Raw genomic sequence first — 5,000 nt, forward strand, 5'->3', positions numbered from 1 at the left:
AATAATCTTTCTCTCGATACAAATGAAGTTTACATCGATTATAACTGACGTCTATTAGCCGTTCCTCCTGTAAATCTCGATCGTAATATCAATAATACAACAACGAAACAAGCAAGCGCTCAGACAATATATTACATAGATATGTAGATGTAAACAAACGAATAACACAACAAGAACGCTAAACGAAACTAACTCGCACTCTCACTTCGTACATATACACCACGACGGCACGGGCAAGCTGTGACAAGCCGCTTGAGAGCGAGAACACACCTCGAACGAACATACATACTAGGTACCTACCTACCTAACTACAATATAAATGCAAAAAAAATATATCATGGTGGGTGATCTTAGCGTCTTAAACGCATCTCTAACTATGCATACATATATGTATTATAGTACCTACTAACTAGTAGTAGTAGTAGTAGTAGTAGTAGTAACCAGAAACCCAGCAGGCACGCGCGCTCGCGCGGGGGGGGGGGGGGGGTGCTTGCGTTCCTGCCTTCATAGGCGTCTGTGTCACACCACACCAATGAAGACTCAAACACTCACCAAGTCGTTGAACCTAGACAAACACCCAGGCACCCCCCCCCCCCCCCCCGGCCACACACCCCCGCTCTGCAGCGCCTCAGGTTCTTTTGTGGTGGTCGATGTTAGTTCTTCAGGTTGATGGAGGCCACCCTCTCAACATATTCAATACCAATATCTGGGTGGGTGGGGGAGGAGCGGAGGGGGGAGGGTAGGGGCGGGGGCTAGGTCTCCACTGTCGGCTTTCACTCACCTCGAGGGTAGGTAGTGTTTGAATGACACCACCGACGATCCCTGATCTGCTGATCTCGAAACTTTTCAGTTCACTCGGTCGCTTGGTACGTGGATATCTCATCGTATAACGTATTTCTCCTCCGATACTATATACGTTTAAGTTTGCAACAATGTCATGCGGCGCGCGCAGATGCGCGCACGTATGATGTTGTGCGCGTGCGCGTGCGCAGCTTTCAGCGACTTAACGTTGACACGCGAACATTATTATGTTAGTGTGTTTCACGTTAAGTCGCTGAATGTCGTCTACGAACGAAAAATGGACGACACACACATGTAGTAATATTATTATGAAGATGATCAACACACATACATATTATTATATATATATATATAAGTGTATATATATATATTAGTATGTAAGTGTGTAGTACTGTGTGTGTTGTGCGTTTGTGTAACTTCAACTGTGTGGACCGTCGGTTCGTAACAACGTTACGATTCGTTAACGGTTCAAATGTTATAAAATATGACTTTAATCGTGACGTGATCGATTCAAACGCGCACGGATACGCTAATGTGAATCTTTCGCGAGTTCAATCACGATTATTTATTTTTGTGTAAATAGTATTGTTCTATATACGCATTATTATATGATTACATATATAAACTAAACAATGAATATAGTGAATACGGACTCTGTACAATCCGGGCAATTAAATCGTTGTTTGACGTATTTTATTATGTTAACCGAGATTATTATTAAAGTGAATGAAATCGTGTCTCGATACGAACGTTCACCATCGGGGTTTTTTCATTATATTGTACCCTTATAGGCGTCGTCGTAGTCGTCGTCGTCGTCGTCGAAAACAATATTCGTCTCAATTATTATACGAGCTCGCCCGTACAAGCGTCTGCGTTAATCCGTCGACGCGCGGGAATGAGGATTTCTCGTAAGTATCGATATAGAGAGAGGACGGTATACGTGTGTACCACCGCAATCGAAAATCGAAACGAACGAGAACGTCTTTCATATGAATGAAGCTCCCTGGTTGATCCTGCCAGTAGTTATATGCTTGTCTCAAAGATTAAGCCATGCATGTCTCAGTGCAAGCCGTATTAAGGCGATACCGCGAATGGCTCAATATATCAGTTTTGGTTCCTTAGATCTTACTCAGTTACTTGGATAACTGTGGTAATTCTAGAGCTAATACATGCAATCAGAACTCTGACCAGTGATGGGATGAGTGCTTTTATTAGATCAAAACCAATCGACGGATGGCCATGTGTCTGAAGTCGTTAATTTTGATGAATCTGGATAACTTTTGCCGATCGCATGGTCCAGTACCGGCGACGCATCTTTCAAATGTCTGCCTTATCAACTTTCGATGGTAGTTTCTGCGACTACCATGGTTGTCACGGGTAACGGGGAATCAGGGTTCGATTCCGGAGAGGGAGCCTGAGAAACGGCTACCACATCCAAGGAAGGCAGCAGGCGCGCAAATTACCCACTCCCGGCACGGGGAGGTAGTGACGAAAAATAACGATACGGGACTCTTACGAGGCCTCGTAATCGGAATGAGTACACTTTAAATATTTTAACGAGGAACAATTGGAGGGCAAGTCTGGTGCCAGCAGCCGCGGTAATTCCAGCTCCAATAGCGTATACTAAAATTGTTGCGGTTAAAAAGCTCGTAGTTGCATTTGTGCGCCGCGCTGTCGGTGCACCGCATCCGCGGTGATACTGACACGTCTGCGGAGCATATCGTCGGTGAGCCGGCGGTAATACGCCGGTTCAATATCAAAATCCTATCGCGGTGCTCTTCGGTGAGTGTCGAGGTGGGCCGACAATTTTACTTTGAACAAATTAGAGTGCTCAAAGCGGGCTCAAAATGCTGCTTGAATATTTCGTGCATGGAATAATAGAATATGATCTCGGTTCTATTTTGTTGGTTTTCAGAACTCCGAGGTAATGATTAATAGGGATAACTGGGGGCATTCGTATTGCGACGTTAGAGGTGAAATTCTTGGATCGTCGCAAGACGAACATCAGCGAAAGCATTTGCCAAAGGTGTTTTCATCAATCAAGAACGAAAGTTAGAGGTTCGAAGGCGATTAGATACCGCCCTAGTTCTAACCGTAAATATGTCATCTAGCGATCCGCCGACGTTACTACAATGGCTCGGCGGGCAGCTTCCGGGAAACCAAAGATTTTGGACTCCGGGGGGAGTATGGTTGCAAAGCTGAAACTTAAAGGAATTGACGGAAGGGCACCACCAGGAGTGGAGCCTGCGGCTTAATTTGACTCAACACGGGAAATCTCACCAGGCCCGGACACCGGAAGGATTGACAGATTAACAGCTCTTTCTTGATTCGGTGGGTGGTGGTGCATGGCCGTTCTTAGTTGGTGGAGCGATTTGTCTGGTTAATTCCGGTAACGAACGAGACTCTAGCCTGCTAAATAGGCGTCGTCATTTAGGTGTGCGTGGCTACGCGTCACGCAACTCACTGGCGACGTATTAAAATTCTTCTTAGAGGGACCGGCGGCTTCGAGCCGCACGAGATTGAGCAATAACAGGTCTGTGATGCCCTTAGATGTCCTGGGCCGCACGCGCGCTACACTGAAGGAATCAGCATGTTCTCCCTGGCCTAGAGGCCCGGGCAACCCGCTGAAACTCCTTCGTGCTGGGGATTGGGGTTTGCAATTATCCCCCATAAACGAGGAATTCCTAGTAAGCGCGAGTCATAAGCTCGCGTTGATTACGTCCCTGCCCTTTGTACACACCGCCCGTCGCTACTACCGATTGAATGATTTAGTGAGGTCTTCGGACCGACACGCGGTGGCTTCACGGCCGTCGGCGTTGCTGGGAAGTTGACCAAACTTGATCATTTAGAGGAAGTAAAAGTCGTAACAAGGTTTCCGTAGGGGAACCTGCGGAAGGATCATTAACGATGTACCGTTTTAACGTGCACTGCGTACGCGAAACGATGTCACATTAATGTTCTCCAAATACTTAAAACGTTCGTCGACACTTTTATCCAATCGTATCGATGAACTTTTAAAAAGAGACCGAACCGACAGGCGTTCCATGGCTTAACTGTCCGGGCGCGCCGGTCGTTCGTCTCGCGTCGCGTACAATCGAGAGTTTTATGCTTCGTTACGATACGGTTTAACATAAAATCCGCAAACCGTGAGAAACATATAAGCTTTAGGTGGATACGCGTTCGTTAACGTTCACTCTCTCTCGTTGCAGATTACGCGGTGTTCCGCGACGGGGGTAAATGTTTTTTTTTTTTTTTTTTTTAGATATATTAAAAAAAAAAAATTCTTTATTTATCGTAACATGGGTAATAATTTTGTAAAACTATTACCCTGGACGGTGGATCACTTGGCTCGCGGGTCGATGAAGAACGCAGTTAACTGCGCGTCATAGTGTGAACTGCAGGACACATTTGAACATCGACATTTCGAACGCACATTGCGGTCCGTGGAGACACATCCAGGACCACTCCTGTCTGAGGGCCGGCTGTATAAAGTAAACATGCCACATTGCGCATTATGATCTCGTATCCCTATACGATACGATCCAGAAGCGCATTTGACGGCCATCCGTCGGTCCGTTTCGCTTGATAAGTGTCGTCGCTGTTTACGCTTCGCTCTTTCGGGTTGAACGTTGTTACCGACGGTCCGTTCAAAAATAACGCTCTATACGATAGATAGGACATTTGTCGAACGACGTGTCTGACGCTCTTGCACATTTAACGACGTGTATTTGCGTTTTACGCGACGGACGTACAATGATCGCGAGTAAGCGTATCATGCGTCTCGACGTCTCGTCGAGATGCGTCTGCGCGATCGCGACCCTTCGGTCGGTCTAACTAACCAGAGGGGGTCGAGGTGCTCAAGGTCCTAGTATACAATGTCTACGTGTTCGACATAAACACATGTCCGTATATCGTTCGAGATACTAGTAGGCGGACTCGACGTCCGAAGAGCGCATCGACGCCGTAGTCGTTCATAAGAATCTAATAGCGCCGTTAAAGCGTCGTTTTATTCTAGTGTCCGATTGCGTCGTCGTAACGCTGACGGATATCGCGTCTGCCTCATTTTTTTATCGTTGGCCTCAGATCAGGGAGGATCACCCGCCGAATTTAAGCATATTAGTAAGCGGAGGAAAAGAAACTAACCAGGATTTCCTTAGTAGCGGCGAGCGAACAGGAAAGAAGCCCAGCACTGAATCCCG

At 46.5% G+C, this 5,000-nt stretch overlaps 2 non-coding genes across 2 annotated transcripts; both read left to right on the top strand.

The window, feature by feature from the left end:
* Positions 1–1,801: 1,801 nt before the first annotated feature.
* On the top strand, positions 1,802–3,705 carry LOC113507203. The gene has a single exon (XR_003401816.1). It is a non-coding gene; the product is annotated as a small subunit ribosomal RNA (ribosomal RNA).
* A 420-nt stretch (positions 3,706–4,125) lies between these two features.
* LOC113507202 lies at positions 4,126–4,282 on the top strand. The gene has a single exon (XR_003401815.1). It is a non-coding gene; the product is annotated as a 5.8S ribosomal RNA (ribosomal RNA).
* Positions 4,283–5,000: the final 718 nt, after the last annotated feature.

This window comes from Trichoplusia ni, unplaced genomic scaffold (genome assembly GCF_003590095.1).
Source record: "Trichoplusia ni isolate ovarian cell line Hi5 unplaced genomic scaffold, tn1 tig00001009, whole genome shotgun sequence".
NCBI classification, from domain to species: domain Eukaryota; kingdom Metazoa; phylum Arthropoda; class Insecta; order Lepidoptera; family Noctuidae; genus Trichoplusia; species Trichoplusia ni.